Raw genomic sequence first — 14497 nt, forward strand, 5'->3', positions numbered from 1 at the left:
TGTTGGAAGTATTCACGTCAAGATCAGCTACTATCTCTAACAGGATTCTAGCACCTTCTTTATCCGAGAAAGAAAAGAAGAAATTGGAGAAGAGTTCATTCACCCCCCTCTAAACTCTTCCTCGATCCCCAACATTTTATTTAGCTTAAATCGAAGACTTTTAAATTAATCTTTAAATGTGACGTATTATAGCGTTTTAATCTCGAATTAAACCAAACCATAATATAAAATTCCCAAATTAAAAACTTAGACTTTTAATAATTATTTGAGTTTAAATATAATTTTTCATAGTTTATTAAGCTTAAATCTAGATGTTTCAATTAATTCTTTAATTAACGTTCTGTGAGACGATTAAATCCCGAATAAATCCAAAACTCGTTATTTTGACTCCAAATTTTAAACATAATATTTTTATCATTTATTCTACATTTCCAAGTCATGAGCCACACTCGTGGATCCATGGATTCAATTTTAACCTTTTAATTTTTGAATTTGACACATTATCGAACCACCCGAGCCATCTTCCAAAATAGTCGAGCCACGCCGAGCCACCTCGAGCAAAACCACAGCCAACCCACCTAGGGACCCTTCCGACCAAGCTCAGCCCAAAGAACCAGCCCTGGCCCACTCAAAAACTTGCTTGATAGAAGACCCGTTTGCATATGTGTGTGCGTGTAGAGTGTCCTTCCCTTCACCAAAACTCCTAGCCAACTAGTACACCTCCAGCCCTTAACCACTTGACCCATCATGACCATAAACATCCCTGGACCATGCCTAGATCCAGCCATACCAGCCCAACCACCATAACCCAACCTGCGAAGCTTCTGAGTTTAGGAAACAACATGTGCGTTCTTGCTTCCATCCTCACGTTTTCTGCTTTTGGCTCGACGTGAGCCATTCCAGCCCCTGTCCCAACCTTTGCCCACCTTCCTTAGACCCTATAGGACCCACCTGGTTCGCCCTAGCCCCAGCAGCGAGCCCCTCTTCTTTCCCGAACAGCTTCTGCACGTGAAGAGTCCCTTCTCGTAAGGACTCTTCTCCACCCAACTTAGCGCAAGCCCTAGCCCCCTAGGACTCTACTAGGACCTCAACCCTGACCCTAATCGAGCTCCATCCAGCCTTGGCCAAGCCCCAAGGGACCATGCAAAGTAACGACCCCCTTGCACCTTGAACACACCAAAACAAACTCACGGTTCTCTCCATTCTTTAGCCCACGGTTCCAGTTTTTTTCTTACTGATTTTCACGTTTCTGGTGTGTTTTAGGACTCTTTAAAACATGTAAAAACACCCATAAAACCTATCCTAATCATGGCATCCCCTTTAGATCATATTAAACATAATTTTGGATGAAATTACAAGCTTTAAAATTGACATATGCCACAAAAACGAAATTATTTCATGATGCACTTGTTTTTCAGGAAAAAAACTCAATTAAATAAGTACTATGGTGTGATAGATGTTTGAAGGAAAAGATATGACGTGCCTTTGCGTTTTAAATGCAATATTATAAGTTCACGACGAAGAACGACGACTAGGGCCTAAGCTTGTGTTCCCTTTGAAAGCTTCGACTTTTCTCTACCAAATATTGTGTGTGTGTCGTGAATTACTGGTGGAAAGTGTTTGTGTTGCACAAGGAAAAGTGGCATGAGTTTTATGAGGTTTAGGGTGGGCTTTTGTACATTATATATCTTAATTAATCACTAAACAAGGCTTAGGCCCATTAATCAACTTAATTAAGCCCACTTGGCTCACTAGTATTTAATTAAAATATAAAATTTATTTTGTTTAATAAAGTTTGTGAATTTATCAGCCGGGTTGCTAAAACGTTCGCGTTTTTGTTGAAAATCCATCACCAATAAAAAATTACGTCCCCGTGTATAAATCACCTCAAAACCCGTTATTTTCAAAAATAATAAAAAAACATCACCCTTATTTTAAATAATTAAATATAGATAACCAATAAAAACATTTTCTATTTTCAGCCCTCGGTCTCCGTTTCTCGATCCTAATTCGAATAACCTTTTAAAAATACATTTAAATGTAATCATGTAGAAAAATATATTTTAAACATGTAAAATCAACATAATTAATTCATGCAATTAAAATATTTATTTGAAATACCCAAGGAATTTAATAACTCGTATGCATGTAGTTCGCGTGGACTTTTAAATTTTCGGGGCGTGATAGAATATGGATCCGAAAAAGAGAATTTCCTAATGACCCGAAGCCTCAAGCATCTCAAGAACAGAGAAAATGACTTCATTCTTAATGGAGATTATGTCTTTAAAATCAATTGCTACACAGGTCTTTAGGATAGACATCTTGAATCTGTGAAAGAAACTTTCGAATAACACGTGAAAAATGCAGGAAATTTTGAGAGTAATGACAACTTGAAAGCACATAAATTTTAAGGCAGACGGAAATAAAATTTCTACGGTTTAAAGATTACTTATTTATATGATTTAATGGGACACATGTCAATTATGTTGCGGATTGAAATTTCAAATTTTGAAAAGAATTTGAAGAGGCACCGAAATGATTACGTGTTTAGTGAATAAATTATCATTATTGGTAAATATTTTGAAAATGTCAACCGTTATTTTTTTCAAAATTAGATTAAAAATAAATAATGAAGTTATTAAATGTCAGCAGTTGGATAATTCGCAACTTTTTAAAGATTAATCAACCGTTTTGATTGACAACTTTGTACCAGATGGATAATTGTTATATCAAGCTCGACACCTTTTTGCTTCATTATTATGTAATGAAAATAAAATAGTTATTCCCCTAATACATGTATTAAAATAAATCAATTAAGCCAAGAATGTTTATCAAATAATAAAACTTAGTGTCCGACAGTAGTTTGGTGAGAATGTTTGTTGCTTGTTGATCAGCCGAGATGTATTCTTGTCAAATCTCTTTTTTCATGACATGATCCCTTATGAAGCGATTTCTAATATCAATATGCTTTGTTCTAGAATGCGTCACTAGATTATGTGTAATAACAATTGCATTTATATTATCACATAAGATAAGAGCTTCATTCTACCACAACTCATAGTCTCTGAGTTGTTGAGTCTATAGGATTTGTGCACAACTTCCGGCCACTAGAAATTATACTCCAGCAGTTTAAGTAGCTGTGGATGTCTGCTTCTTGCTCAACTAGGAGATCAATCTGTCTCCAAGAAATTGACATGATCCACTAGTACTTTTCCAATCAATCTTGCAACCTGCATAGTCTGCATATAAATATCCAACAAGGTTGAAACTTGAGTTTTTGGGATACCCAATACCCACATTAATAGTTCTTTTAAGATACTTAAGAATTCTTTTAGTGGCAGTGTAATGAGACTGCTTAGGGACAACTTGAAATCTAGCACACAAACAAATTGCAAACATTACATCCGGTCCACTAGCGGTTCGATATAACAATGAACCTATAAGACCACGATACATGGTTACCTCAACTGGAATTCCCCCTCATATTTGTCTAACTTGATTGATACGCTCACGAGAGTAAATGCAACCGAATAGTTGTCCATCCCAAATTTCTTAATGAGTTCTTTGGTATACTTGGATTAATAAATATGCATTTGTCAAGCTATTTGACTTGTAGTCCAAGGAGGAAATTAAGCTCTCCCATCATACTCATCTCAAACTTTTCTTTCACAAGCTTAGAGAATTTCCCACAAAGTTTAGGGTTAGTTGACCCCAAAATAATATCATCGGCATCAATTTGAACAAACAAAATATGATCTCCCTTGATGAATTTGAACAAAGTCTTGTCGAGCATTACTATCACAAAATTGTGATCAATTAAAAATTTAAGGAGAGTATCATAACGGGCTCTAGGCTCTTGCTTAAGTCCATATAAGGCTTTTCTAATTTAAAAATAACAATGATAAGAAAGATTGATAAAACTTGATGGTTTTTCAACATAAACTTCTTCTTGCAGGATACTATTTAGAAATGTTGACTTCAGATCCATTTGATAAACTTTGAAATCTTTGAAAGCAGCGTATGTAAGATATATGCTTATGGTTTCAAATCTTGAAACATGAGCGAATGACTCTTCAAAGTCAATACATTCCTCTTGTCGGTACCCTTGAGCTACAAGACAGGCTTGTTTCTCACAACCATTCCATTTTCATCAGTTTGTTACTAAACATCCATCTAGTTCCAATAACATTTTGCTTGTCTGGTCGAGGAAATATATGACAAATTCTGTTATGCTCGAACTGGTTGAGTTTTTCTCGCATGAATTATATCTAGTTAGCATTTTCTAGAGCTTCATCTATCTTTTTGGGTTCAGTCTGGGAGATGAAAGGTGCATGCAATAACTCATCAATCGTTTGCTTCCTAATTCTAAGAGGAGCAGAAGGATTACCGTTGACTAAATTTGGTGGATGATTTTTATTCCGTCTGTAGCTTGGTCCAAATGTTGTGGACTCATTTGAAGTTGATCTTCCTTTTAATTGATAAGCTCTTCATCTTCACTTGTTGGATCATTCTCCACGATAGGTTCCTCAAGCCCTTGATTTGGTCTCCGGTAGAGTTATCTTCAAAAATTACTAGACCTATTTCAAGATTTTCTTCATGGTGTCTCCTTAGCTTGATCTCACTGTCATTTTCACAGATTATATTGATTTTATCTTATATTTGACTTATCTCATTAATGTTTACTAGTTCCTGATATGCATATACAATAGATTCATCAAAGAAAATATGAACAGTTTCTTCAACAGTCAGAGACTTGTTAAAGACTTTATAATTTTTACTGATCGATGAGTAACCAATAAATAATCATTCATTAGCTTTAGCATCGAAAGCAGTTACGTGAATTTTACATTATTGTGAATAAAACATTTTCAGCCAAATATCATGAATATGAAATATTTGGTTTTATGTCATTTCAAATCTCATATGGAGTCTTGTTATGTTCTTTAATAACCATATATTTGTTTTGAGTGTAGTCATTGTTCTAGCCATTTCTTTAAAGTTTGATTTCTTCTCTCTGCAACACTATTTTGTTGAGGAGACTAGACGATTGAGAACTCATGCTTGATGATGCGAACACGGGTGGTCAAGCTCCAAGGAAAGCATGGGATCCTTTAGAGTTGCTGGAGAGACCAATCACGAGAGGACGACTAAATAAATTCAAAAAGGCACTACAAGGAGTGATGATCAAGGAAGAAGGGCTCGTGATGCAGGAGAGTACATTTGGGGGCCAAAGGAACATTATTCAAGCATCTTTTGAACAACCGAGGCTACATAGACCTGTACATGGGGTCTGTGTCCATTATACCCAAGAATGAAGAAATCCAGTGCCTACACGGACCCGAGCACGGACCTGTACACGGGGTCCATGTCCTATGTTTTCTGCGAAAACAGTGTACACGGACCCCCGTCCGGACCTCTACACGGGGTCCGTGTCCCCTCGCAGATTTGGTGCAGATTTTTCCTAAGATAGAGTTTTTTTTATTTTGGTAATTAGATTTTGTATCTTTATGATAATTAAACATAATTGGACGAAAATTTGGACACAATTCAGATTTAGTTGATAGTTTATCAAACTTTTGAGATTTTTCTCTCAAGTTTTTTCAAAGCTTTGCTTTGTATTCATCAAAATCAAACTTATCAAGGATTCGTTCTTGTGGCGTTTGTCGATTGATATCATACGGATTGTCAAGGACAAGTTCTTTGAAGGTTCGTCTGATTCTTCAATTGTTTAAGTCGTCATTATTTGTTGCTAAGTTTTAACGCTTAGAGATGAATATCACAAAGTCATACTTGTTTCAAAAGATCGGGAAAACAAAACAATCTTTTTTCTTTATTGAATTGAAGGCGCGATTCGTCGTGTTTGCTTTTCTTCGTACAGGGATTCGTATCACTTGATTCTCTGATCATCTAGATAGGATCCAAGAGTTTTGTTCGTAAATTCAGTACCCTTGTCACTTCTTATCTATCTATCACATAATATTTTCATTTTACAACTGTTTTAAGACTTTGATCTAATTTAAAGTGGTTGATCTTTGGACGGTAGAAAGATTACCCAAATGTATCGGGAGTAAGCATCCACTGTGACTAAGGTGTACCTCATTCTCCATATGTTTTTACAGGTATTGGCTCAAATAAGTCCATGTATAGTAAATCCAAGCATTTGGTATAGGAGTTGCACTCTTTGCTTTTAAAATTAGATCTCACTTGTTTTGTGGGGACCCGAACCTAATTCATTTCTTAATCATTATTAAGATCATTTAATTAATCCGGGTCTAATTTTTTATTTTTTTAAAAAAAATACATGTGCGGAAACATAATGGAATTAATCTGATATGAATATCAACATAAAGTACAAGTCATGTACAACATATTTTTATCGCAAACTAAAGTTCAGCCACTACATCAAGTACTGAAAATCAATCTACTCTAATTCCGGATCTCCACGCTAATCTTGAATCTCTCATTCTCTTCGTGACCCTGATCATGTCCCACCTGTTGTCATGCACACATACAAACAAGACAACAGCCGGATAACTCCGGTGATAAATACATCCCAGTAAAAACAATGAATAAATACAATCATATAAAATCATATATAAAAGCATAAACAGTCATCAATAACATGTATCAAATCCGAAAACATGAATTGATATAAAACTGTAAATCCACTCGTGACTCGTCATCTCAGACTCAATTCATCTCTAATCTAGGGATCCCGATTTCTGGACATTGTCTCATATATCGAATCTCGGCAATAGGAATGAATCAATTCCTAAGCAACATCGACATAAACCAAATGTTCAGTGTCTTGGAGACTCAGCCGAAGACTTGGAAAATCAGCCAAAGACTAGGCAAATCAGCCTATGAATCAATACATACTTTGCCTATAAATCAATAGACCAAACATATCAATCTCATAAATTGCAGATATCAATGCAATAAAATAAGATATGTCATTTAGGGAAACTCAAGTCTAATCCAACTCGATTTGTGCAATCCCGGATCAACATTGATTTATACATTTCTTTCTGTCAATCTGACTCTGTCGAAGTCTCGAACTCAAAGCCTGTCAATACTCAATCTGGAAATGACAATATCGAGGAGTATAATATCAATACACCACTCAAATCAATACTGGATATAACCAGAACTAAATCAATTTTTATTTCAACGGCATAACTGCACCATTTCAATATACCCAGCAATACCAATCAATAGGTATCAATTCCCACAACTCATAATCGATAACCATACAAATCTGATATCAAATCTTAATCAAACCAATTCCAAAATTCATAACAATTTCATACGGTATCTGTTCTTCAATCCTGTTTCGATTATACGATGTCTACTATGTCAAGAACACCATATATGTCATATCTGATTCCTTCACTATCAAAATTTCAAAACATATCAAAACGTAGTAAAACTTACGTCCAGTTGAAGCTCTCATCGATAGGAATACAGTACTAAAGTCAGATTGAAAATCAGACGGACGGATCTTGCACAAACCACAAATCTACAAGATAAAAAGCGTAAGGATTTTCTTCCTGGGAGCTTTGGTCCTTTTCTTCTGAAGAAATGCAAGGTTATATCTGTATATATATCTCACTTGCATGTCAAAGAAACGTGGCTTATTTTCCATGATTTTCAGTCGGTGCTCGGGTGGTTATAAATTACCGCTCGGGCGCGGAACCTTCTGTCCGAGACATATTTTTTTTGAACACTAGCGCTCGAGCGATCAAAAACTACCGCTCGGGCGCCAGACGTTCTGTCCATGAAATGACCTTGTTGAACATTGGCGCTCGGGCGATCATTTTCTACCGCTTGGGCGCCAATAGTTCTGTCCAAAAATTGCATAATTCATATGCTTTGCCCAATCTAGTCTCGAAACGGTCCGTCTATTATCACATCAATTCTAAATCAATAATCTCAGCTTAACATGATATAAAATCTCGGGCATTACATGTTTGCTCAGCTGACATGTAGTGCAGCTCTTACTTTTAGTAACAGTGCATTTGGGCACACCAGTCACCAAGCCTTGGTTACTTAGATTGACAATAGATTTGAAGTTTATATGATTCAATTTCTTGTTTCAGAACCAATGTTTGTCATCATTATGAAAAACAAAACATGTAGGAGAGAGAAGTTGATTATATTTCCAATTTATTTTGTAAGTTTTTTGTTCTCTTAATCCGATTAACAAATTGTATCATTACTAGATTTCACAGTGCAAGTTTGTTGGTGAAATTCAACTTTGTAACCGTTATCACGTAACTTGCTAATGTTAATTAAATTATAGCACAAATTTTTAGTGATGACTTTACCATGGATAATCTTAAATTTACCCATAGTTTTACCTTTAGAATTGTCACTAAATGTGATTTTTACTCAATCGTTTTTGTCTTTAGTACATGTCAACAAACAAAAAGATTTTGGTACTCATCTCTATTTGGGTCCATAATGGATTAATGATTTCAGAGCCCACACTTGAATCATCCTAAAGCAATTACCTATATGTGTATCCAGAAATTCTAGCAGTCGAGTAAAAGTGTATGTGGTGCTATGCAGTGTTCTAGATTTAAATATATGTTGTTTGGGCATTTTATCTTTGTTATCCATTAGGTATCTTTTTTGAACTGGTCTGGAGTTGAAGAACTGTCTTGGTTTTCCTTTTCAAACACTTTGTCTAGGTTGTGATGGCTTGTTCCAAGACTGGTTGGTCTTAGATTTAGACAAGTATTTTTAGACTTAGAGTTTTGAGGTTCAACGTATCACAGTCCTTTATTCTTAGTTTTTTTTCTCATAAGACACCTTTTGCATTCATCATTTCAGTTATGATGATAACTGAACTGACGGATACTCTAACCGATCCAAACAGGTTTAAAACAACAGTTAATCAGTTAAATACACAAGATATATTTATGGATTTTCGGAGACTTTAACTTCTCCTACGTCACCCCTTCTACCTCCATGGGTAGGATCCACTAGAAGGCTTTGATTTATACAACTACTTGTACAAACCCACTCAGCTAGGACTTACACTAGTGCCTAAACTGAACTTTTAGCTACGATTGAAGGCAGCACCTTCCAGCCAACATTTTTTTAACGTCTATGTGTCAAAGACTACATACACAAGTTTAACGTCTTTGTGCAAGACTATATTTGAGTGTTGGTGAGAGTGTTTGTGCGTGAGAACTGAGCAAAGATGTTCTCACACACTGAGGGAGATAAGCTTCTAAATTAAGCTGATAAATCTTTGGTATCCCTCTGAGCTGATTGCTTCTTGAAAGCTGATGAGCAAATAAGCGTGTCCTTTCTTTTACCACATTCTCTCTGGTATTTGCATTGTTGCTCTCTTTGTCTTCACTGATTTTCTTCTTCCATTTATAGTCTCGAAGTTAGATCGTACAGTAAGACTCATTTATTGTATCCGTTGCATTTTGAATTCATTTCTTGGACTTTGTGTCTCGACTTTTCGACTGCCCTTCTGAAATGTTTGTCTTTAATTTTTTGATGCAACGTCCTTTATTGTACTTTGATTGGACAATTACTTTTTACATTTGTGTATAGCTAGAATCCACTAGAAAGAGCTTGTCTTGATCTACAACTGAAAGATTCTGACTGATGCTTCGAACTAGTCAGTTGAACTGATCTTCAGTTGAGCTGATGAAATCAGTTGACTCGTCAGTGGAACTGATTTCACTCTCGTTCAGTTGTACTGATCAGCTGGGTTTCTTCATCAGTTGAACACTCCTTCGGCTGGCCAGGCTTCTGAGGTTCTCTTACTGGACCACCTATCAACTGGACAATCAGTTGGACTGCTCAATTGACATAACAGTTAGACTGATTCAGTTTGTGAGATAAGTTGAGTCTTCAGTTTGCGATGTAAACAGCTCGTGACTGATCCTAGCTTCTGCACACTAAGGTAGATTATTAGTAATACAAAATAACAAGTTTTGTTAATATCAAAATCAAGATTGCAAACTTGAAAAGCTCCAACATCAATCATTATTGCCAAAACCAATGCTGGTTCTATCACCAACATTTTTTTTTATTTTCGCATCTTACTTATAGAAACTAAATATTGGTTCCAAGTATTGCTTACTTTTATCAACTTTTGATTTTCATTCAAAGTGGCTTTGAACATTCTGCACATATTATCATTCTCAACGGCTAACAGGGTTAGTTTCACCTCATGACTTTCAAGATCCTTTTGTTGCAAGCAACTAGATTCACTTTACTTCTCTCTCAGACCTACTTTTTCTTCTTTCACTTCCTCGAATGATTGCGTAAAATTTCATGTACTCATTAGTTATTTCATGTAGGGCAGTGACAAGATCTTCACGTGTAAATTCACTAAAGACAACATCAAATACATCAATATCCTCTTCTGCTTCTGAGTAAGCCATTAAGCATTAGATCGGTTCATCATTATTTTCGCTTGAACTAGTGTTATTCAGAGGACTCATTGTAGTATCCCGATGCCTAATTTGAGTTAATTATTGGATTAATTGTATTTCGGTGGGATCGGAAGGACCGAACCGGGTTCAGATCGTCCGAAGTTGGTTCGGATCGTCCGAAGTGGGTTCGGATGGACCGTTCTGTTCGGAGTCAGACGAGTCATGTCATGTCAGGGTTCGGATCGTCCGATCGGGGTTCGGATCGTCCGAGACAGGTGGCTGGACACGTGGAAGACATGCAGAGTTCGGATCTTCCGAAGTGGATCGGATCTTCCGAAGTGCACCGGATCGGATCTTCCGAAGTGGATCGGATCTTCCGATCGTTGTCTATAAATAGAAGCGCGAGGCTTCACTTTTCACTCGCCAATTCCGAGAGTTCCAGAGCATTTTAGTCGTTTCTGATGGGTTTCTAGTCTTTTCCCGAGGTTCGGGCACTAGCGGGGAGCTACTGGTTTTGTAGCGGAGCTGTGCTCTAGTTGGGGGCTAGCGGCATCAGTGGGCTGACTACGGACGCAGGTATAGTTCTGGGTTCCCTTTGAGATTTGGGAGTATCTATTAGTCTAGTTAAGGCTTTTAGATGTGGTTTAGTGATATGGTATCACTTGGATTGTAGGCTTGATTCTAGGGCTGATTGCTAGGATCTACTGGTTTGAGGTACGAAAGTACTATCCGAGATAGCAGGATTGAGTATGCTTTACTATGTGTTGCATGTTTATATGTTGCATTATTATCTGTCATATGATGCATGGTTTATTATGCGGCATTTGCATAATCATGTTGAGCCTGATTATCTTTGAGATAGCCTGTTGAGAAGGTGCTCAGCCCTCATTTGTTGTGGATGGTTGGACCTCGTTGGCCGACGGTGGTCAGGTCACCGGTATATCCACAGGTTTATTTTGGTATGGGAGCCACCTCCTGGTGCGACGGCGCAGAGTGCTACATACCTTGACGTCATTTGTCTGAGCAGTATTTCGTTATACCCAGATCCTGGTATCCAGTACATTTTGCATACATGCATGTCATAGTCTTGTATACTCATGCTTTCGGTGCTGAGCGTTTTATGCTCACGTCCTCGGTTTATCTCTGTTTTGGACACCCTATTCGATGGGGCAGGTCTCAGGTTGGACGGTCCAGGAGCGAGTGGACAGGGAGCTGGCAGAGGTTGACCTGTAGTTGTTGGTATTTGTTCTTGGTATTTAGTTCGATCTGGTTGTTTAAGTATTTTGTACTTACAGATTCGATTGGGTTGTATTACTGTTTTTCCGCTGTTTACCTGATTCAGTTTTAAGTGTTAATTTTGCATGCTTAAGTTCTGATTAGTAGGTGATTCTGGAACGGGTCACTACATTTATGGTATCAGAGCATGCATTAAGATTTTGGGATTTAGAATTGTTCTTTTGGGCTTAATCTCTGGTAACTTTTGTAGCTAGAATGTCTGGTTTTGACGACGATGCTAGTAGTCATGGCAGCATTGGACGCTGGGGAGACCGCGACGATCGGGAGCGTCGCCGAGAGCATCAAGAACGTCGTCAACACCGTCGTGATGATTTTTGATCGGGTTGTTGTCTGTGATGATCCGACATCGTATGAGGGCCTTGTAAATCGTTGTCGCCAGGCTGAGGGCAGTTTGCTGAGAGGTCGAGCCATGCAGTCTGCTCGTCCTGCTAGTTCTTTGGGTCCCGCGCCCAAGCATTTAAGAAGGCTGGATCTACTTCTTCTTCCTCTGGATCTGGAGGAGTTCACCATTTTGGGAAGAAGAAGGGCCCGTGTCAGCATTGCGGGAAGGATCACCCGACGGAGCGTTGTCGCAGGGTTGCGGGTGCTTGTTACAAGTGCGGTGAGATGGGCCACATGAAGAGAGATTGTCCACAGATGGGCGGAGGATCAGGATCTGGTTCTCAGGCTTCAGTTCATCAGAGGCCGCAGCAGGGACAGTCTACTCAGGGTTCTAACCTCCGACCGCGTACTCAAGGGCAGGTCTTTGCTCTTAACCAGGATCAGGCGGCTGAGGAGAACGAGAGAGTTATCGCAGGTATTTTTAAGTTATGTGGATTACCTGCTTACGTTCTCATTGATACTGGTACATCTCATTCATTCATATCGGCGAGATTTGCTAAGCGTCATGCGTTACCTTTCACTTCTTTGGACGTTGTGGTATCTGTTTCCACGCCGATGGGTCATTCGGTGCTAGCTAAACGTCTAGTTTTGGGTTGTCCTCTAGAGTTTGAGGGTAATGTTTTAACTGCTAATTTGATGATTCTTGCGATGGAGGATTTTGATTGCATTCTGGGAATAGATGTGCTGACTGTGTTTAGAGCTACTGTGGACTGTTATCAGAAGTTTGTGCAGTTTCGTCCAGTTGAGGGCGACAGTTGGTTTTTCTATGGAGAGGGAGCGCGACCCCCGATGCCTGTGGTTTCTGCTCTGAAAGCCTGTCGTGCTTTAGAGTCGGGCGGGGAAGGCTACCTTATCTATGCTATTGATTCGTCCGCAGATAGTGTCGGTATCAGTGACATTCCAGTGGTTTGCGATTTTCCGGATGTTTTTCCCGAGAGGATTCCTGGTTTTCCTCCCGTTCGGGAAGTGGATTTCGGCATTGATTTAATGCCAGGCACGACACCAATCTCTAGAGCTCCTTATCGTTTAGCTCCATCGGAGATGCAAGAATTGAAACAGCAGTTGCAGGATCTTCTTGACAAGGGGTATATTCGACCCAGTGTGTCCCCGTGGGGAGCACCAGTTCTTTTTGTCAAAAAGAAGGATGGTTCTATGCGGCTCTGCATAGATTATCGGCAGTTGAATCGTGCTACGATAAAGAATAAGTATCCGTTGCCACGGATTGATGAACTGCAAGGTACCTCTGTGTATTCCAAGATTGATTTAAGGTCTGGTTATCATCAGCTTCGAGTTCATCAGGGAGATATATCGAAGACTGCATTCAGGACCCGGTATGGGCATTATGAGTTTCTGGTTATGCCTTTTTGGGGTGACGAATGCACCAGCAGTTTTTATGGGTCTGATGAATCGAGTATTTCGGGATTTCTTGGATAAGTTTGTTGTGGTGTTTATAGATGATATATTAATCTATTCGCATGATCAACAAGAACACGTACACTTAAGGATTATTTTACAGACACTTCGCGAGAATCAGCTTTATGCGAAGTTGAGTAAATGTGAGTTTTGGATTGACAGGGTTGTATTCCTTGGTCATGTCATTTCTAGCGAGGGAGTTTCAGTTGACCCGAGCAAGGTGGAAGCGGTATTGAACTGGTCGCGTCCGACGACAGTAGCCGAGATCCGCAGTTTTCTGGGATTGGCTGGGTATTATCGCCGTTTCATTGTCAACTTCTCTCAGATTGCTAAGCCACTCACTCAGCTCACTCGGAAAGATGTTTCCTTTGAGTGGACATCAGAGTGCGAAGAGAGTTTCTTGGAACTTCGCAGACGTTTGACATCTGCGCCTGTTTTGGCTTTACCGTCTGGATCTGGTGGTTTCAGTGTTTACACCGATGCCTCTTTACAGGGACTAGGGTGTGTTCTGATGCAGAACGAGCATGTGATTGCTTATGCGTCGAGACAGTTGAAGTCTCATGAGGAGAACTATCCTGTTCGTGATCTGGAATTAGCAGCGATCGTTTTTGCTTTGAAAATCTGGCGCCATTATCTGTATGGTGAGCGATTTGAGATTTTCACTGATCATAAGAGTTTGAAATATCTGTTCACTCAGGCTGAGTTGAACATGCGTCAGCGTCGTTGGATGGATCTACTCAAGGATTATGATTGTGAGATCAAGTATCATCCAGGATCTGCGAATCTCACGGCCGATGCTCTTAGTCGCAAGGTGAGATTGTCTGCTCTTCAGACTTGTGCTGTATCTGGGATTATTCAGGATTTCTGTTCGATGGGATTCAATTGTAAGCATCGGAAGGGATCAGAAAGTATCCGTGTAGCCACTATTTTGTCTGAGCCAGTTTTGTATTCTCGGATCAGAGATGCTCAGATGTCTGATTCTAAGGTTCAGAAATTAGCCCGGT

Source organism: Primulina eburnea, chromosome 6 (assembly GCF_022965805.1).
Source record: "Primulina eburnea isolate SZY01 chromosome 6, ASM2296580v1, whole genome shotgun sequence".
NCBI lineage: Eukaryota > Viridiplantae > Streptophyta > Magnoliopsida > Lamiales > Gesneriaceae > Primulina > Primulina eburnea.